Consider the following 22,616-nt stretch of genomic DNA (forward strand, 5'->3'; position numbering starts at 1 on the left):
CCTGACAAATAAGACTGCCACAGAGAATACGAGTTGGCTGCAAGCTCCCTACAGGTGATTAAATACACCTAAAGCTGGAAAGATGTAATGTAATGATATTTAATTACTTAGATCCTCCTCCTTCGATTAATCAAATTAACATTTTGAATATCTGTTTAATAACAGTTTCAGCTTACCTCATTCTTAAAGCCTTCACAAATGTCAACACATTTGACACATCATAACTACCGCAGGGGCAGATGTAAGACAAACATGTAAATTTAGGTCATGTTAATACTTATCCTATAAAAAATTAATGTGCATATTCATGAGCAGTACACGAGGGTAATATATATATTTCTAATAAGATTTTTTTATTACACAGCTGGGTAGACTCCATATTTTTCTTATTTATGATCTGGTATGTCAAAGCTTTGCATTCAGTAGAGTACTATTTTCTAGAACCCATATTTAGATAGTATTATCTCAGTGCTTGTGAGTGGTTTGAGGAAAAAATGAAACACATAAAAGTAACTGTTATTGTAGATGATAAACAATATGCCTTCGTGTTATTTCAGTGGGAAGCATCAGACCTGATTTTGCCACTTTTGCTAGCTATATACACTCAGGCTTTTTAAAAATCTTTTGTAATACTGGAGTTAGTTTAGGATTGTGTATTTTTACAAGCACAGACAATTTAGAAAAATGATGTTATATTCTTTCCCTGTAAGCTCAACCCTCTGATAATAAGGAGAGGAGATTAGGCTCCTTGAACCCTTGCAAGGAGGACCCTTGTGGTTTCCACATGACTCATGAGAACTGGCACAATCTCCGCTGACAAAGTGAAGAGGCTCTTGGCTGAACCCAGTCTAGGGTGGAGAAGCCTGACCCATCCATGGGTATTCTCCTAGGATTATTATCATGACCCCAAATGGGAGTATTTCTTTCTATCATAATATCTCAAATAACTACAGAAAAATCATGTGTTGTAGCCACAAGTGTACCTACAATAATTTATGTCTCACTGAATGTTTGTAGTTATAGATGGGGCGGTATTTTATAAGAGTGAAATAGGGTTTGTTTCCGCTTAAGAAACCAGGAGAAAGAACTGTTAATCTTGAACAGGACCAAAAAAATAAAGAGGTATTATTTCTTTTAAAATAAACTTTCTTTTGGCCTTTCCAATTCTATTCTATTTTTCTGTAGGTATATCTTTATTAATTTAACTTCCTTTCACTATCACCAAAAAATGCCTTCCCGGGTGCCTACCTTTTGAGAAGTAATTACTGTTGCCCTTTATTTTCTAGCCATGGCAAGCAGAAGTGAAAGGAGGTGACAATGGGGCCCTGGCTGCTCTGAATATTGCCTGACACCAGAGCTCCCATTATCCAAACTAGCTAGGTCACGGTGACTACATGGACTCCCTGGGGCTATACGCAGTTAAGGAAGGTATTTACAAGGAACAATCGCCTTCTTATGAAAAGAAAACAAAAGCAAGAAGAATGAAGTAAATTTCCCCATCATAGGCTCTCAGCCAGTTTCTAAAATCTCTTGTCGAGTTTATAAATATAATTGTTAAGTATCTGGTAAGAGTGGCAAACAAAATGTCAATGTCCAGGATCAAAGAATCCTTTCTGAAAAATAGAAAAACAGAATTGTGTTTATGGTGCCAAGCCAAGGGCAGGGAAACAAGTTATTTCTCCCTTGAAAATGTAAGTCCATTTTAGTCAAGTTTCTTCGTACAGCCATAATTAGCTAATGGTATTATCCTATAACAGAGATGTCTGACTTTGTTACATGGTGAACTCTGTCAGCTTGGGGTACCATACAGAGGAATCCTACATTACCTATTGTAAGAAGAGTTGGAATTCATTTGTTATGTGGAAGTTGAACAGAACTCCAACCCCAGGCATTTATTTCTACTGATTTTCACTCATGATGCCCTATTTCACGTTATTAATAAAGCTAAACTTGAACAACTTTAATTTATAATTAATTACGTTCAGCTTTCTTTACAATTAATAGCTGTTCTAGACCTGCTAACCTAACCTTTGGAAGTTAGCTGCACAACTCTCCTTAAAAGTTTGGCTTTCACACCATTGGACTAAGGTTCATTTGTACTAGCTATTTAATTAGGAATTTTAATTTTGTTTTAATTGAAACACGTCAGGCAGGTTGTGTGTTGGATGTTCACACGTTAATAAAAAGCTAGATTACAAGCATTATCTTTCCCTCCTCCTCCTCCACAGTATCTGTTCCTCCTGAAAGCATGATGGAGGAGGCATAATCTAATAAGGGAAGAGTAGATATATTAATGAGGTTGGATTTATACATCTTTGTGCCACATTGCATATAGTTTCTTTTTCTTTTCCTGCAGAGATATGGGGGCACTATATTGTGATGGTGGGAAGGATCCCATATTCCTTTCAATTGTTCCAATTTACCACACTCCTTTAGCTGATTTCTCAGGGCAAGCAACAAGTTTCATTGCTCTTTTACAATGCTTTCATGCTCATGGAACATAGTGCTTAACTGTGCAGTGCACAGGCCCTCCTCCGTTGACAACTGATGGATTCGCAGAGAGGGGGAAAGAGTTTTAACACAGTTCTCTTTTCTTTGAGGGCTGAAAAAGAAACGAAAAGAAAACAGATGCTAATGTATTATGTGAGGGCGTAAACACTACCATTTTTCCAGGGAAACAAGAACATTGCTAATGAGAGCGATTAACATTTCAGAACTGACTGCAGGCACTTAACTATGTAGACAACATTTCTACTATATTTTAAGTAATTGTACATTTGCTACCTAGATTTTTATTGCTAATTCCTTGCAAATACTCTAGCACGGTGGGATCTTAATTTGACTTTATGGCTCCATGTTGTTGTTTATTAAGTTAGAGGGACAGGTGAGTAGAGTGTTTTAAGTTGGCTGAGGAGAAGTATTGAAAATAACAGTGCTTTCTCCCCCTCCTTATTTAAGTAAATCTGATCAGAAAATAAAACATTTCTTCCTTAAAACCTCAGTTCCTGGGGCGCCTGGGTGGCTCAGTCGGTTAAGGGTCTGCTTTGGGCTCAGGTCATGATCCCAGGGTCCTGGTATCGAGCCCTGAGTTGGGCTCCCTGCTTAGTGGGAGTCTGCTTCTCCCTCTCCCTCCCCCTCTCGTGCACTCTCTCTCTCTCACTCTCTCTCTCAAATAAATAAAATCTTAAAAAAAAAAACAACTCAGTTCCAACATATAATGTGATTAAGAACTTTGTATCATTCTTGGGTGAGGTTTTAGAGATCCTGCCTATTCTCAGTTGAATTATGTCCCCTCAGAATTCTTATGTTGAAGTGCTAACCCTCAGTATTTCGGGATACATCCTTATTTTGAGAGAGAGTCTTTATGAAGGGAATCTAGTTAAAATGAGGTCAGTAGGATGGATTCTAATCTAATATGACTGATGTCTTTCTGAAAAGGGGAAATTTGGAAACAGAGACACACATAGAAAGAAGACAATGTAAAGAGACCTACAAAGAAGACAGCCATCTCTAGGCCAAGGAGAAAGGCCTGGAACACACCCTTCCCTCACAGCTCTCAAGAAGCAACCACCCCTGCTGACCCTTTGATTTGGACTTCTAGCCTCTAGAACTGTGAAACGATAAATTTCTGTTGCTTAGGCTGCCCAATTTGTTATACTTTCTTATGGCAGTCCTGGCAAACTAATACATTGCCAAAAAACCTTTGTGGTAGGCCGAATAACGGCCCCCAAAAGATATCACATCCTAATCCACATCCTAATCCTCATCCTAATCTATGAATATGTAAGATTACATGGCAAATTTCAAAGGGAATTAAAGTTGCAGACGTGATTAAGTTTGCTAATCAGATGGCCTTACGACAGGGAGGTTTTCCTAGATTATCCATTTGATCACAATGCAAACACAGGGTCCTTACATGTGGAAAAGGGAGGAAGTGAAAATATAATGTAATGTGATAAAAACTCAACCTGCTGTTTCTGACTTTGAAGATGGAGGAAGGAAGCCATGAGCTGAGGAATGTGAGTGGTCTCTAAAAATGAATTTTCTCCTAGAACCTCCAAAGGGCGCACAGCCCTACTGATGCCTTGACTTTAGCCCAGAGAAACTGATTTCAGACTCCTGACCTCTGGAACTATAAGAAAATTAATGTGAGTTATTTTAAGGCACCAAGTTTGTGAGAATTTGTTACAGCAGCAATAGAAAACTAACACAAACTTTATCCCTCCCAGGTTGCTCTAATGTCAGAAATTAACTCTGTATTCTACCACCCTAGTCATATTGCTAGGGTGTTCCCATGATTCATTTGCTAGAAAATGTTCTAGTAGACTGACAGAAAAGGAGCCCCATAGCTAAAATGAGTTTGTAAAACTTTTTTCTAAGTTTTCTGGAGACCTTCCTAGGGATCTATAAAAATCCAAGTACTGGGCTACCTTCCCTGTGACTACTTCAAGCCACAATTAAATTTATCCCCAAGCAATTTTCCCCCAGGCCATCTGTGATTAAGATCATGAAATAATTAGCAGCACTTTCTTCATAATCAAATATAAGCAAGTTTGGTAACTTAATATTTTCTTTGTCTTCAAGTCTTACCTCTACCTGTTTTTAAGGAAACAATAATAATTTTGGTCTTCCAGAAAGTAAATAAATAAATAAATAGTGAAGAAACACAAAAAGAAAAATCCCATCATCAGTGATAATGTATTTATTCTTTAAATCAAGTTCCACTCATGGAAGAACTTATTAATGGCTTGGACCCCATCAGAGTATATGTAAACATTGGATGGGTCATTGGACTTGAACCGTAGGTCCCTTCCCAACAAGTGGTTCAATAATTATGATTCTCTGTTGATGTAGAGCAAAGCTATAGTACAGAATCAGTCTCCTCTCCTATAATAAAATTGCTTATAAAAAATCATAAAAGCAAGACTTTATTGCATTTGCAGATTCGAAGTTAGGCTTAGCAGCACTTCATTTACCTGGCATGCTTGCAGATTTGTTTTAAGGATAAAATAGAAAATATTTCTTAAAGTTGGGCACAATAACTGACACAGAAAAGCCCTTAATTAAATGCCCGGTTATGTCTTTAATTGCAAAATCCTTTTATTTCAAATATAAATTACAAAATTCCTCAGAATAGGAATTTGATAAATATGAATTAATAATTGCTTTGCAATTCAGAGATAGTATTGTCGCCATTTGCTCATAAAAAATATTGTTTGACTCTCCAAGGAGGTGATTGTAATATGGATATCTTTTGGAAAATAAAGTATTTAACCAAAAGTTGAAGCAATCTTATTTAAAGTTTTTTCTTGCCCTCAATAAAATCATTTATATTCTTCTTAGCAAAGCCTATTGATTTTTTTAACAACACTCAAAATATATTCTTTATTTCACATCAATATCTATTTAAAACTTTAAAATAGTGCTTTACATACTGATCCATGAAGCCCTAAGAGCCTCAGGCTCTTTTGTGAGAGTGTGTTTATGGGGGAGACAGGGGCAGGGCATGTGAGTGACATGGGTGGCATTCCTGTGCCCTCCATTTTAATCAGACAGTCCAGCTTTCTCTAGTTCATATGTTGGCTTTCACATTTGGTTGGAAGAAAGGTTTGGGTACCACTGTCTTAGTGAGCTTCATTTCAATAAAAATTATATCCATACAGATTGTATTAATAAAAACATTTCAACTATGTCATAAACTGATGGGCATCCATAGGTACATGGCTAGCCAGAATAAAGATCTTGAAAATAGGTATAGTCACATAACCAAGCTGTCACTAACAGAATGCGATTGGAAGTGGCATATAACATGTCTAGACCATGCCCTTAACAGGAAGGGGGGTGTGTTCCTGACAACCTGTTTCCCTATGCTGCTGCTGGGAACCAGGATGTGATTCCTGGAGCTGTCTCTACTTTGAAACTTTACAGTGAAGGCCATACTACCAGGGAAATCTAGGAGTAGTCTGGATACCCAGATACTCTTATGCCACCATAATGGCCTTGAATTATCTAAAATTTAGACTTTTATGAGAGAGAGAAATAAACTTTCATCATGTCTGAGCCACTGTCATGTTGGGTTTCTGTTACATGCATCTAAATCTAAATAAAATACCATCTTATGGGCTTTTATGATATTATTACTAAAGACTATTAAATCCAACTGAATTTTTATAACTAGATACATAAATCAAATCCTGTACCTCTTGCTATTCATTTATTTATGGGTTTAAAAAGTTAGTGGTTGGGTGAAAAACCTAGACATCTCCTTGCCCACCAATTATTTTCCTATTAGTGCAAATAGACTAAAAGAATGTTGTGGCTTTCAAAATGCGCTGTATTTGGTAAAATTAAGAGCTATCATCTCAGCTTACAAAAAAAGAGAGAAAAGTATTCCACAATACTACTTTCGGTATAACTGCAGTCACAAGAATACTCCAAGGTAAAACAAAATTAACTAACCTAAAGAAAAAATGTCTAAAGTATAAGCATATTTATAGCCCAAGCTTACAGTCTTTTAAATAACAATAAACAAATGTTTCTAAAAGCTTTTGAAGTGAATAACATTTTATTCATTTAAGTCAAAAAACACCATTACACTGAATAATCAGTTGAAATTTGCAGACAATAGTAAAGTGACTTGTCTTGCTAAATTAGTCAGTGAATAGGAATATTCGTGATTCACTTGTCAAAGGGAAACAAAAACAAAAATGACTTTTAGAAAAATAGGCTTTTAATAGTCATAAGAATGGAGTGTTTGTGCTGTCCTTTAAATAAGGAATATTGAAGAAATTTAAAGATGGAATATAGCAATATAATAGATTTCTGCACCAAGGATTGAGTACTGATAAGGCACACCAGAGAATGAACAGAGGGCTCTTCTGCATATGTCAGCAAGGACAGGATTTTGTTATCTGAGCGATGAATCTAAGAAAACCATAAATAAAGACCTCAAGGGAATAATAATACAAAAGATCTGAACGGAGATGAAAATCAAGCTGTCTAGCCAAGTAGGGGTAGGGCGTGTGATGACCAAAGTCTAGGTGATAGGAAATCAGCAAAGGGCACTCTAGGTGGCTGGCTTATCATTAGCAGAGAGTTATAGCTGAGACATAGGTCGTCAGGGATGAGAATGAGGCTAGTTGAGTTGAAGACTACTAAGCAGAATTGAGATAGCAGGCAGAAATAGTGTTAGCGGGAGCAAGAGAAATGAAGCAAAATCTCAGTCACTGTAAATTTGGGATACAGGAAAAGAACCAAATTCACCAAGGGCCTCTCGATACCGTGGTCAAAGATATGTGAACTACAAGTGGAGTTCTCAATGCTTGGCCACGACCTACTGTTCATATGTATCTCCTAGTCCAGGACTACTTGACTTTGGGGAAGGAGGGAACCAGGCTCAGCCTAAAGAGATTTCAGGTGGGAAACCAAACAATATCACTTTCTTCTGAAGTCCTACAATGCCATAGAGGTAATATGGCCCTGTAAGATGGGAAACAAAGTGTGAGTGAAGGTTGTAATCAGGAGTAATTAGCACAGGTGAGGTGACAGTGGGATTCAAATAAATACCAATGAGAAGAGGTGAGAAATAAGTAGGATAGAGTGAATAGTGGTGATGGCAGAGGCTGGGTGTTATACTGGATTTTGGACAACTAAGTCAAGGGAATCAAAAGAGATCTGGAATCAAGAAAACATGTCTTAAAGAACAGTAGACTTTGAGGCAGCTGAGGAGGCAAAGGCAAAAATGCATCATGACAACACAGAATGGGTTCAGAAAACTTTTAAAATTTTTAATATTTTAAAATATTTATATGTAAAGGGAAAAATTTGGTTTAAAACCAAATTGTTGTTGGTTAAAGACCATAATTCACGTTAGCAGAGAAACAAATCTCTAGTATTCTATTCTGTTTACAAAAACTGGTTGGGGAGAAAAGGTGAGATCCAGAGAACCGGTGTATAGTTTAGGCTCTGGGCATGCAAATGAAGATGCTGAAAAGTCTGAGGTAAAAGGTAGGGAAAGTTGGGGTATACTGCCAGTTAAAAGGGGAACAGTATACATGTATTTGTTAGCATCATCATCATTTCAGTATCTAGGAGTCCACAATACAGAGAAGATACCATTACACAGGCCTTCTGGCTTTTCAACATACCAAAAACACTTTAGCTTCTGGGTATTTCCTCTGTGAGGGATGCAAAGATATCCATCCACGCAATTTGCTTTTCATCCTCTTGTGGTCTCTAAACAAACGTTATCTTCTCATTGAGGCCTCTGTCACTTTATTTAAAATTGATTCCTCCATAAATTTAAGAAAGAAATGTACAGAGGGAAAAAAAGAGACAAACCAAAAACAAACAAACAAAAACCTGGACTCAACTATAGAGAATAAACTGATGGTTACCAGAGAAGAGGTGGGAAGGATGGGTGAAATAGGTGAAGGGACTTAAGAGTACACTTACCTTAATGAGCACTGAGTAGCATATAGAATTGTTGAACCACTATATTATACACCTGAAACTAAGATAACACTGTATATTAACTACACTGGAATTAAATTTTCTTAAAAAAATAATTCCTCCATACATACACACTCTTTTGACCCCTGTAGTGGGTTAAAGGGTAGCCCTCCAAAAGCTATGTCTCTCCTGAACCTGTGAATTTTCTTTCCTTTTCAGAGATGGGGGAGAGGCAGAGAGAGAAGGAGAGAGAGAATCTTAAGGAGGCTCCACGCCCAGCATGAAGCCCGACACAGAGCTTGATCTCACGACCCTGAGATCCTGACCAGACCTGAAATCAAAGAGTTCTGTGTCTTAACCAACTGAGCCACTCGGGCCCCCAGCACCTGTGAATTTGATCTTATTTGGGAAAAGGGACTTTGCAGATGTAATTAACTTAACGATGTTGAGATGAGATCATCTTAGGGTGGGTCCTAAATCCAATGCCAGTTGTTCTTACAAAAGAAAGGTAGAAGGAAAATTGAGGTACTGATGGGGGCGGAGGGCATGTTAATAGAGAGGCACACACTGGAGCCATGTGTTATGACAGCCCTAGAAAACTACTACATAGTCCTTATCAGTACCTGATACATTATGTGTTTCACTTATTTTCTGTCATATTTCCCGTCTTTCTCCACTAGGGTACAAGCTCCAATGGAACAGGGGTTTCTTTTGGGGGGGGGGGATGGCCATATTTCTAGTACCGTAGAACTGGTGTTTTCACGTGCTAGACATTCAAGAAATATTTACTGGATGAGTAAATAAGTGATTCAGTATTTAAATAGATGAAAACTGGGGTGAGTTCCACATTTGGATCTTTGCGGAAGAGAGAAGACAGAATGCCCTACAAGAAAGGCATGAGTGAGATGGAAAGACTCAGGCAGATGGGGACTTAGATTTAGAATGACCAGGAGAATGTGAAGCTCCTGCACCTCGAGTCTGAAGAAATTAGGGGGATGAAGAACCTGAACTGAATTCTGAATTGTGCAAGCTTTGCCCACACGAATTGTTGTAAAGCATTTAAAAGCACATTTTCTGGGTTGTGGCATCTAGTGTTAACAGGGTCCTTGCTCTATCCAGAGGGTAATATTTTAAATAAATTTCCTTGTTTCCAACTGAGGAGACAGAAGTTCATAAAATGCCCCACACTGCAGTGCAGGTGAAGAATGCCATGGCTATGATCAGAATACTTAGATTAAAAACCTTCACATATACAAAAATACGCAGTTGCAGAAGCTAATGAAAAATAGCGTCTGGCAGTGTTTTTAAACAACAGCTGACAATATAGCAATGCCTGTGAAATATGCCCTAAAACATGTTTTCCTTTTCATCTAGCAAATCCATTTCTCAGAAATCATTACGTATGTGCCCAGATATTCAATTGCAGAGATAATTACCACAGTGTTATTTATAATAGGAAAAAAAAGAAAGCAAACTAAATGTTCGAAAATAGTGGTTATTTAAATGACTTTCAATCCGCCTGTTAAAGATGTCATAGAACTATGTATTTTGAAAAGGAAGGAGACTCGTGATATATTAAGTGAAAAACAAGGGGTACAAAACAGAATACAGAGTGGCTTCAAGATTTTATGTACAAGAAGATCCACTAAAAATCTGAAAGATACATACAGTATGGGTGGTTCTTATCTTCTCTTTGTTTATCTGAATTTTTATAACGAATATGTGCTACTTTCATAGCAAAGGGGAAAATGATTTATTTTTAAAATGAATCCAGTTTATGCAATTCTGTGTTTAAAATTTTGTATTTCATTTACATAAAAAGATGTGATCACTTTGTAGTTGATAATATCAAAGAGGTGATCTTTCTTAATGTCACCAGCAAGGCATTAGGGTGTATCACATATAAAAGAACAAACAGAACTTAGATGTTAAAAAAAAAAAAAGGAAAAGGAAAAAATAAAAATGGATCAGAGTAGAATCACTTTCTTTAGTTACTCCTTGGCAAAGGAATTTCATAATTTCTTTTTTTTTTAAGATTTTATTTATTTGGCAGAGAGAGAGAGAGAGAGCACAAGCAGGGGAAGCGGCATGCAGAGGGAAAAGCAGAAGCAGGCTCCACTGAGCAGGAAGCCTGTTGTGGGACTCAATCCCAGGACCCCGGGATCATGACCTGAGCTGAAGGCAGATGCTTAACCGACTGAGCCACCCAGGTGCCCCGAGATTTCATAATTTATAATGAAGAGAGATTATCATTCCTATCAGAACCCACATAATGCTTATGTGGTTTGTTGTATACAGTTACATTCAAGCTGACTATACAATAATGTAGATTTGGTCACCATTACATATATCCTTTACTGTCTTCATAAAGTCCTCAGTTATAAAACCTTTTTTCCATTAGGTGTCAGCTAGATAACTAAGTTAAGTAAACTCTAACCAACTTTGTATCAAGATTCTGCTATCCAGAAAGGAAAATCAAGGTATGCACTTTTCTCTACAGAATAAGAACCTATTAAATTAGTCTTAACCCAGCTTGGGTTTGAAGCCTAATATAAAAACAACTACTAACTCAAACAACTGCAGGAGAATTTCAAAGTGGATTATCAACCAGAAAAAACCCCTCAATTTTTAGGAATCTTTTGCCCAAAGCCAGCACCCTCCACTTTCCATTCTTTATATAAAGTAGAAACCAGTGGACAGGAACGTCTATTTATAAAGAAATTGAGTGTTGATTACCGAGTATTGATAATGTGTGCAAGAGAAAATGCAGTCCTTTCAATAAGAAAGTTCCTTGACAGGTGAAGAAAATAACCTAGAAAAACAGGTACACTCTAGTTCTGCCCTATGAAGGAATATATATCCATAATGTTTTCCTCCTTGTGCCCCCCATGTAGCAGTTCCAGTTCAAGATGTTTTCCATCCCATTAAAAACTACCCTCCTTGGGGTGCCTGGATGGCTCAGTTGTTAAGCGTCTGCCTTCAGCTCAGGTCATGATCCCAGGGTCCTGGGATTAAGTCCCATGTCGGGCTCTCGGCTCAGTGGGGAGCCTGCTTCTCCCTCTCCCTCTCCTCCTGCTTGTGTTCCCTCTCTCGCTGTCTCTCTCTGTCAAATAAATAAATAAAATCTTTTTAAAAAATACCCTTCTTGGGTAAGGTGTCTTTCTTTTAACTAAGGCATATTTTTGACAAACTGAGATAACTGAACGACCAGTCCATGCCAAGTTATAAAAGTTCTAAATGGGCTGCTTCTCAGGTCATAATGTTGCCTTCTAAGTCATAAAATTACTTAACAGTAAGAAATTAAATTACTGGGGATAGACCAGAATTATTACAATTTGTATGGGGAGAAGACTTTTTTTTTTAAAGATTTTATTTATTTATTTGACAGAGACACAGCAAGAGAGGGAACACAAGCAGGGGGAGTGGGAGAGGGAGAAGCAGGCTTCCCGCCGAGCAGAGAACCTGATGTGAGGCTCAATCCCAAGACCCTGGGATCATGACCTGAGCCGAAGGCAGACGCTTAACGACTGAGCCACCCAGGTGCCCCAGGAGAAGACTTTTATTCAATCTCAAAATATCCCATTAATCCATGAATTTATACCACTTCTAGACAGGGTTGGCTGTGCTGGGGGTTTGCCCTTTGTCCTCATGAGAGATCCTCTTACTTCACCATATAGGTTTTTGCATCAGAGAAAACATACATGAAAAGAGGCTTTCTTGTACATAATTCTATAAACCCTGTTTAGCTTCCCTGAAAATAAATTGTAGGAAATGAAAAAGAAAAAAAGACGTTTCTAAGTTCTTCTGATTTTTTTCAAAAAATATTCAGTCTTTTCAATACAAGTTGGAAAGATTAGAAAAGAGAAAAGGAGAATATACCTTTGAAAACTTCCAGAGGGGACGGGGGTGGGAGGATGGGTTAGCCTGGTGATGGGTATTAAAGAGGGCATGTACTGAATGGAGCACTGGGTTTATATGCAAACAATGAATCATGGAACACTACATCAAAAACTAATGATGTAATGTATGGTGATTAACATAACATAATAAAATTTAAAAAAAGAAAACTTCAAATCATGAGACTAAAAACACTAAATGGGTCTAAGGACATTTGAGGTAGAAAATGTCTTTAATCAGTTCTCCTCATCATGCCACCAAATGTGACTTCACGAGCTTCTGCCTAACCTTGTGGAACCGATTTTTAAGGAGTGGGAGAATCCAAAATGAAACACAATGTGACTTCACCTTTTTAACAGTGACTTTTTATATTCACCCTTTTAAACTTAAATCCAAATTTCTTGAAAGGAAGTCTTTGGTTTATTTCTAAATAGGAGACAATGATGACAAGGTAAGTCGTCCAGCCTCAGGGGATGGTGGTAGACCATGGAGGCTGAAAGATTTTGGAGCCAGACTGCCTGGGTTCAATTTCTGGCTTTCCCTATGACCTTGGAAAACCACCTAATAACTCTGCAGCTCAATTCTCCTCATCTATAAAATGCAGGTCACCAATCCCTTATGCATAATTTTAAAATCCAAAAATTTTCAAAACTGCAAACTTTAAGTTTGGAGCAAACTCATTTGGCAGCAAGAACAAAGCTGAGCTGATGTTGGTTATTTACAGCTACATCTTCCCATGTCGTTTGAACACTTATAAGTTTTTCTATTGGAATGTTAATATGTTTGATTATGGAGTGCTGCCCCAAACCCTTCTAGGTATTGCATAATCTACAATATATGCACTGTATTATCTTTGTGAAACTTGAAAACCTCTATTTTTCAAAACACATTTGGCCCCAAGGATTTCAGGATAAGGACTGCACAGCTGGTACGTCTTACTCCTATCAGATTAAATGAATTTATGAGTGAAGTACATAGTGCAATGCTTGGCACATATGAAGTACATAATATATATTAGCTACTATCGCTACAAATATTCTTTGTTTTCTGAGTCCCTTATAGTCAGCAAAAAAAAAAAAAAAAAAAAAGAGTGAAGAAAAGTTCTTATTCCTTTAGCACAAAAAGCAATACTTTGAACACTGGTACATTTAAACTGTTTTATAATCAAGAATTTTCATTGGTGCTTTCATAAAAAGTTCTAACTTATTACAGATCTTATAATTCTTAATTTATAATGGTTGCGAAGTGTTAAAGAAAATGATTTTCATGGAAAAAGTCGAAGCCACCTTTTGTATATGTACAGAAGCAAATAGTAAGAGCTTATACTTAAAATGGATACATTTTGAAATACATTTTTACCCAAGATAAGAAGTAAAATAAGTGATAAAATCTAATGCATTTCTGTGAAATATGTTGTTGTGTTCTTTGAAATTCTAAGAATTATAATTCCTAGAGAATATGATTTTTTGCATGTGTAAGGAGGTCATATTAACTTTAGAGTAACTATTTTCATATTCAGTCTACAACAAGAACCTGGTATTTAAAGTAGAAATGATGCTTGTAAATCTTCTACTCTTTGTAGACTTGTAAGTCATTCATCCATTTCCTAAAGTTCACAGAAAAGTATGCGTTCTAAACATACTTTTGAGCATTCTTGTATATTGTAAACTATTTGATATAAAGAGGTTACTATTGGTCAGATGGAAAAATGGAATTCTAAAAAATAGGCAGCCAGGAATGAGACTGGAGGGTATAGAGGAACAAGTAGCAGACATCACTGTGCGAATTTGTGACTACCCCGCCATCAAATGATTGATGACAACCATGAGGTTCAACTGGCATCATGAAATAGCAGAGCATCTTCTGCAAAAGGTATATTGTTGCCAAGAAGAAGGTCTATGTTTCCCTTTCTATTTTAAATACTTTAATATATGTTGCAATATATGTAGGAAAAAGAGGAATTGCCTATTTCTGTCCTTTCTTAACTCTCAGTTACATAATTGGAGGGTGATCGTATTCACAGAGTCAGTGAGATCTGGAGGAGGAGAAGGCTGAGGTGAGATGTTGAAAAGCTGAGAATTTGTCTGTTGAATTTGAAGTTCCTTTAGAAGATCCAATTGAAGAGTGCTGGTAGAAAACTAATTTTCTTCATGTTTTCTTGAGAGATAGATTAGTACCAGAGCAATGCTATTCTGTCTCTTCACTTCTCCTTCCTGAAATATTTCTCCATGTGTGTGAAGAAACAACTTATCCATTTGCCAAGTTAGAGAGGGTTTGACATCCATTGGATTAAATTAATAGGATGGGGCAAAAAAATCAGAATTTAATGAAGATTTATCTCTTTTCTCTCTGCTCCTCTGTTCCGTGGAATATGAGACAGGTTATATGAGACAGGTCATGGTTTTTTCTTCTAGCCTGAGGGCAGGAAGTGTATGTGTGTGTGTGTGTGTGTGTGTCTGTGTCTGTGTGTGTATAAAAGATAAGGCTAGCAGAAGAAAAAAAGAATGGGAACTTTGCCACATTCTCCAGTTAGAAATTACCAGAAAGCTTGAATCTAAACTCAAGAGTTGTATTTTCATTTCCACATGGGTCCTTAAGTTTTTTTCTCTTGCTCCCCCACAAACCCCCAGGTGAAAACAATTAAAAAGGAGGACAGTTATTAGATTACTCCAACATCAAAAACATATACCCAATGGGGAGCTGGAGATATAGGAGTACAGTCTATAAGACATAGATGTTTGGGACTGGCAAATAAGCAGTTATTGAATCCACAGGAACAGAGCCATCACTTAGGGTAGTAGGGTTAAGGAGGAGCAGACTTCTAAGGTTAGAACTTTGGGAACCACAGATGACAAAGGAAAGAACAAAGAATGGGCAGTTTGTTCGTGGTGATGAAACAGATTCCTAAGAGGAAAGTAAAAGGGTATTTTATTCTGGAAATCAAAGTATTTCAAGAGAGTTATCAAAGGCATCAAACGTTGCACGGCATAGGTGAGCACACTTAGCAGATGATTATCCAGCAACAAAGGCAGAATAATTCCATTTCATTCACACTGACTTGGTTATGAGTGTTTGATTTATATATAGCACAATTTCCAGCTTCAGAAGAAAATGGGGCACACACTTACCTGGGTATGGCCAACTAAAAAATAGAGAAGGATTTTTTTAGAAATTTTAGAAGATTTTTTAGAAATTTTCAGAAAGCTTGACCCATTAAACAAAATGGCCTTGAGTTTGGCTGAGGGAAAGTATAATTAGTAATGTCAACAAGCAGGAACTTCTAACATTATAACACTTAGAGAACAATAACAAATATTTTACAAGAGTATAAGGACAGGAGATAATTAAATAATTATTGTTACTACTAGCATGATACTCTTATGCTTGTAAAGTTTTAGGCATAGGAAAATTTAGGGGTAATATAGGGTTTATTAAAATAGGGTTTTTCTCATTTACAACTGCTTATATATTGAATTTGTTCAACATACTTATGATAACTAAGAGTTGTTTGTAGGGGCGCCTGGGTGGCTCAATCAGTTGAGCATCTGCCTTCGGCTCAGGTCATAATCCCGGGGTCCTGGGATGGAGCGCCACATCGGGCTCCCTGCTTAGCAAGGAGTCTGCTTCTCCCTCTGCCTCCCACCATGCTCTCGTGCTCTCTCTCTCCCCCTCTCTCTCAAAAAAATAAAAAAAAAACTCAAAAAAAAAAAAAAAAAAAAAAGAGTTGCTTGTAGCCTTCTATAAAGGACCTGTGTAGAAAAAAAGAGATCCCTTTTGTACCCTCAAGCATATAGAATTACCCTTGCAAATGAGAGACTGAAGATACACAAAGGCCCAACCATATGTAAAAATAGAACTCTGACCCACAATATGCAGTAACCAGCCCAGGAAATCAACCTGCTCTCTACAAGTCAGACTTCTGGGAAATCAGACCACCATCTCTAGCAAACGGTCTAGGAAACCTAACAATAATCCCTATAACAGATCAAAGAACCAGGACTTGATTAATAACTGACAGCTTCCTCAATTTTTGCCCCCACTTCCAACTTAGGGCCAACCAGTAAAAGCCAAATATGTTCCCCAAACCAATCACATAGGATGCTCCACTTCTAGGGACATTGCCTACAACTTCCCCATACTAATACCCTTCAATCAGAGCAAATCTGAAGACTTCCTCTTTATCCAATGTAAGTCTTTCTCTCCCCCTGCCTGCCTTTGAATCTCCACCAAACACACATGATGGTGGCTGACTCTCTTGCTATTAGCAAGCTCAGAATAAATAGCTTTGGCTTGTTCTCATTTGGGTAGTCTTTGTTTATTTCCACGCAGATAAGACGAAAATGCAAGTGTTTGATCTCATGATTCATTGAATGTCATTCATTAGTGAACTTTTATTATAAAGGACATATTATAAAATATATCATGTTCTAGGCAAAAAGGAAAACAATGTAATATAACTTGAAGCATCTCAACAATGTATTGAATATTTCCCATTATCCTCATACTACATTTTTATTCCCCTTCCTATTCCAGAAGGAGCCATGTTAATGTATTTAATACGTATCTTTTTACTTGAATGTGTCCCTGTAAAATATGTTGCAAAAAAAACCAAGATATTTTTGTTTCAGTGCAAGCTTTTAAAATTTATATAATTGCATTTTTCACCTCATTTCTCATTTATTTCTTCTACAGACCCTAAGTAATCACAAAATTTTATTGAATCCCACTTCATTTTTAAATTTTTATTATGTTCAGTTAGCCAACATATAGTACATCATTAGTTTTTGATGTAGTGTTCAATGATTCATTAGTTACATATAACACCCAGTGCTCATCACAACACATGCCCTCCTTAATATCCATCACCCAGCTACCCCATCCCACCACTCCACTCCCTTCTGTAACCCTCAGTTTGTTTCTCAGAGTCCAGAGTCTCTCATGGTTTGTCTCCCTCTCTGATTTCTTCCCATTCAGTTTTCCCTCCCTTCCCCTGTGGTCCTCCATGCTATTCCTTATGTTCCACATATGAGTGAAACTATATGATAATTGTCTTTCTCTGCTTGACTTATTTCACTTAGCACCCTCCAGTTCCATCCATGTCTATGTAAAAGGTAGGTATTCATCCTTTCTGATGGCTGAGTAATATTCCATTGTATATATGAACCATATCTTCTTTATCCATTCATCTGTTGAAGGGCATCTCGGCTCCTTCCATAGTTTGGCTATTGTGGACATTGCTGCTAGGGACATTGGGGTGCATGTTCCCTTCCTTTTCACTACATCTGTATCTTTTCACTACATCTGTACATGTATGTAATACCTAGTAGTGCAATTGCTGGGTCAGAGGGTAGCTCTAGAGGTCCTAGCCTCAGCAATCAGACAACAAAAAGAAATAAAAGGCATTCACATTGGCAAAGAAGAAGTCAAACTCTCTCTCTTCACAGATGACATGATACTTTATGTGGAAAACCCGAAGGACTCCACCCCAAATTATTAGAACTCATACAGCAATTCAACAATGTGGCAGGATACAAAATCAATGCACAGAAATCAGTTGCATTTCTATACACTAACAATATAACTGAAGAAAGAGAAATTAAGGAATCAATTCCATTTACAATAGCTCCAAAAACCATAAGATACCTAGGAATAAACCTAACCAAAGAGGTAAAGGATCTGTACTCTGGAAACTACAGAACACTTATGAAAGAAATGGAGGAGGACACAAAGAGATGGGAAAACATTCCATGCTCATGGATTGGAAGAATAAACATTGTTAAAATGTCTATGCTTCCCAGAGCAATTTGCACTTTCAATGCAATCCTTATCAAAATGCCATTGACATTTTTCACAGAGTTGGAACAAACAATCCTAAAATTTGTATGGATCCAGAAAAGACCCTGAATCACCACGGGAATGTTGAAAAAGAGTCCTACTTTAGACTTCCATGTATACAGCTTTTGATTTTTCTACTTTCACAATTTCATTCATGTTTTTCTCAGGACTAGAAATTCCTTTCTCTCAATTTCACTAAAGAAAAGATAAATGCAGGCTTCCTGCCAGACCTATACACATTGCATCCCTGCAACCTTTCCTTTACATCAAGGAGACACTTTTGAGTAAAGAACCATGCCGCTCCCAGTCCTACAGGGGTAGAAACCTGGCCCCGGTTCAAGTAATTGGTTTGTCTTTCCAAGAGATTGTAATTTGGAAATAGAAATGTAATCGTTATCAATTGAATGAGAGAATATGTTGCCTGTGGGAGCTATTATCTACCATGTACATGAGAAAAACAGAGCCCAATCTCTGAGACAGGCAAGAATGAAGCAGACATTGAAGGGAAGAAAGGAAATGGACATTTAACTTCACAGAGAGAGAAAGGGGAAGAGTTTCCATTCCAGGCCATTTCCAATTTCTGACCCCAGTCCTTCTCAGATCCCCCCACACTTCTTGCCCATAGGTTCTGTTTGATAGCATCATGTGTTTTCCCAATAAATTAACAGTTTTCAGGGGCACCTGGGTGGCTCAGATGGTTGAGCATCTGCCTTTCCCTTAGGTCAGGATCCTGGGGTCCTGGGATCAAGTCCCACATCAGGCTCCCTGCTCAGCGGGGAGCCTGCTTCTCCCTCTCCCTTTGCCTGCCACTCCCCCTGCTTGTGCTCTACCCCCCACCCGTGAAATAAATTCTTTTAAAAAAATTAACAATTTTCATGAAATATAACTTAAAGGAGTCTCTATTACTGCATCCAAACAATCTCTGACTAAGACAGTTATGTCTTAAAGGATAAATAACAATTGGCCAGATTATATAAAGGGACAGGGCAGGACACTCCAACAAAGGACAAAAATGACAGGAGATATAGAGACGGGAAGTTTATGTTTGAGAATTATCAAGTAGATCAGAGTAAGGACATGATGAGTGATGGTGAGTGAAGGACATCGTTGAAGCCTCATTAAAAAAGTAAACTTCACTAATTATCAAGGAATTTGGACTTTATCACAACAGCAGTAGGAAAAAGGACACAGAAACATGTGTTTATAAGGGAGGCACCAATTGAAAGAGTTCGGGTTCCCTGCCAAGTCACATTGTAACCTTAGATGACTGTTTTCCTCTTTCTCTAAATCATCATCATCATCATCATCATCAGCAGCAGCAATATTGGTAGCTAACATTTATATAGTACTTATTCCATGCCAGACAATGTACTAAGCATGTTTTACGAATACTATCTGATTTCATCTTCATAGGAGTCCTGATCTAGGGACTATTATTATCTCCACGTGTAGATAAGAACACTGAAACACAGAGATTCAGGAACTCACTCTGTGCCACATACAAAGTAATGGTGAGACGCAGGATTCAAACCCAGTCTAATACCAGAGCTGACACATTAAACACTCATAACATTGCTTTAGCTCTCAGGGTTTTAACTTCATCACTGTCAGTGTTTGTTCAAAGATTTAAAATCATATATCAGAGCACCCACCGCATAAATGGTGTTGCTCAATGAACAGTAGCTCCTATTGATCGTTACTCCAAAGTTCTTCCAGAAATGGAGATCTACACTCAATTGGTATGCCTACCTCTTTCCTTCAATTTAGCAACCTTAATTTTTATTTGGCTGCTGAATAGATGCAGACATATTTTAAAGGTATTTTTTATAATTACTTTCAAAAATTTAAACTTAAAACAAGCCTTTTCTCTGTAAAGGTATACATTCAAAGAGAACAGGACACAACTGGCATCCTCAGGGTCCTTTGCTGATCACACAGTCTTTGGTCCAGAGTTCATATTCTCTTCTAGCTAATTGCCTTGTTTCACTCATCTTTTCTTCTCAACTCCATGAACCACTTCATTTCCTCCACACACGCTTTAACGGACCATCCTCTTCCATTCATTCTCCCATAAACTTATTTACTCACTCACCTTGTCTACAGTGTAGATTTCCATAGCTGTCTCTGCTTAAATTTCAGACTTTGAGTATTTTTCAGCCCTGTTTCTCCCTTTGTATTGGTTTATTTTAATTTTATCTCTTATTCACTGTTATCTAAAACAGCAAAAACGAAAACACTAAATATCAAATGCTCCACTGAAATTAATTAAAAATTATGACCTGTATTGAGAAAAGCTTTTCAGCAAGGGTGGGAGGACTGGTGGTAAGAGACCACATGTACACATGCACACACACATGCACACACAAACATACAGATGCACATGCATATTTTGGTCCTCAAAATTCCTAACAGGGGTTTACACATAAAGACTCTGTCCATAGAATGCTTAAAAATGTCAGGCTTTGGGTGCCTGGGTGGCGTTGGCCCTCGGCTCAGGTCATGATCTCAGGGTACTGGGATTGAGCCCCATATCGCATGGGGCTCCCTGCTCAGTGGGGAGTCTGCTTCTTCCTCTCCCTCTGCTTCTCCCCATGCTTGTTCTCTCTCTCCCTCTCTCTTTCTCTCTCTCTTTCTCAAATAAATAAATAAAATCTTTAAAAAAACAAAAATAAAATAAAAATTAAAATGTCAGGCTCTATTTTAACTTGAATCAAATACTGCATCATCAAAGCCACATTGTCTTCTTGGGAAATTAGAGCCAGTTTGTACTAGTTTCTAGGCATCCCTGAGAAGTATCTCTGCATCCACTTCCCAAAATCCTAAAAAGGCCATTGCCTTGAGTTTAATACTCTTACGACTTGTATCATTCTGACAATGAGTTAGTAGTGACTAACTCATATTTGATGACTAATTACACATTTACTTTCCACAATAGCCCTAAAACATTTTTAAAAATACGAACTTCCCATTAGCCATAAATGTTTTTCCTGACCCCCAAATTGTCTTCACTCCTTTTAATCCACAAATCTAATTGACATCAATATTGTCACAACCAACTGAGTAATAGGTAAGGCATCACATCCAGAACAGTCTTGCCTTCATAACTTTACAGGAATATCATCAGAAGTTGGTCTTTTGTACAACTGTGATTAATATTGCCTAAGACTTAGTCCTCTACTAAGTTTCATAGTTAATGTAGATAGAAGGAAGGCTGATTTATTACAAATTTGGGTCTTTCTATAGTTCTTCTGTGATGATCCATTATATCCATAATGGTATAGAATTGGTTAGCATTCATAATTAAGACAAATTCTTTATCACATTATGAGACTTTTCTGCCTCCATCATACCATTCATAGTAGCAGACAGGGCTGCAGGAATTTTGATTCAATCCACAAAGCTGCAAATAACTTTTCCATGATGGTATTATAGATAATCACAGGAGACTTAGATCTGAGAGATGCCTATATGCCATCTTGACCTAAGAATCCATGCCTATTATCAATCCCTCTTAGTACTGTTTTTATTACATCCTATAAGTTTTGGCATGTTGTGTCTTCATTTTCATTTGATTGAGATAGTTTCAAAACAGTACTAAGAGGGAAGTTTATAGTGATAAACACCTATATTAATAAAAAAGAAAGATCACAAATAAACAACCTAAATTTACACCTCAAGAATTAGCAAAAGAAGAACAAACCAAACCTGAATGTATTAACCTGCTGATTACACAATTAGGGGTCACATTTATTGGAGTTCTCGTGTTCATCTTGAAACCAGACATGATTGAAACGGTTATTTATAAAGTGATTACCCCCAAATAGGTATCCAAATGACAATGTCCACTTGCTTGACCACAGTATAGGTCACTGGCAACAATGTTGGGGTTGATGTATACCAAGCAGACATCATCTGTGTGATCTTGATTAGTCATCACTAAAGCAAACTACATGTAGTAGTATAAAATGGACTACTTACATATAATAGTATAAAAGTAGTATAAGATTATAAAAGGATACCTAAATAGGTAAAAACATATTAAAATATGATCTACTTCATTAGTCACCAAGGAAATGCTCTATGGCAATCTCACCAAAACTTGGTACCAGCAGCTTTTTAAATTTTAGTCTTTTTAATGGATTTGGAAAGAATGTCAGTGGGGTGCTCTCTAGGAACATACTCAACTCAAGAGCCAATACAGCCGTATCCTTAAGTGAAGATTTTAAAGTAAAATTTAAATATAATTAGGTATAAATTCTTTTTCAAGATATCAAGCCTTAGAAAGAACATTTTAATAATCATTGTTTTAGGCATGTTGTCACTCTTCTATTTTATTTCAATTAGTTTCAGACCAGCAAGATGGTATCTTTTAGATGAATTGATTTCTGAAGCACACAGTATTGTACCAATGTAAGTTTTATATAGCAATTAAG

The 22,616-nt window shown here is 37.2% G+C and overlaps 1 long non-coding RNA gene across 1 annotated transcript in view; it reads left to right on the forward strand.

The window, feature by feature from the left end:
* Positions 1-3,588, forward strand: part of LOC116649717 — a 60,332-nt gene extending 56,744 nt beyond the window's left edge. The window contains exon 4 of the long non-coding RNA XR_004302724.1: positions 3,439-3,588. This is a non-coding gene — a long non-coding RNA (uncharacterized LOC116649717). The remainder of the gene's footprint in view (positions 1-3,438) is intronic.
* Positions 3,589-22,616: the final 19,028 nt, after the last annotated feature.

This window comes from Phoca vitulina, unplaced genomic scaffold (genome assembly GCF_004348235.1).
Source record: "Phoca vitulina isolate PV1807 unplaced genomic scaffold, GSC_HSeal_1.0 scaffold49, whole genome shotgun sequence".
NCBI classification, from domain to species: domain Eukaryota; kingdom Metazoa; phylum Chordata; class Mammalia; order Carnivora; family Phocidae; genus Phoca; species Phoca vitulina.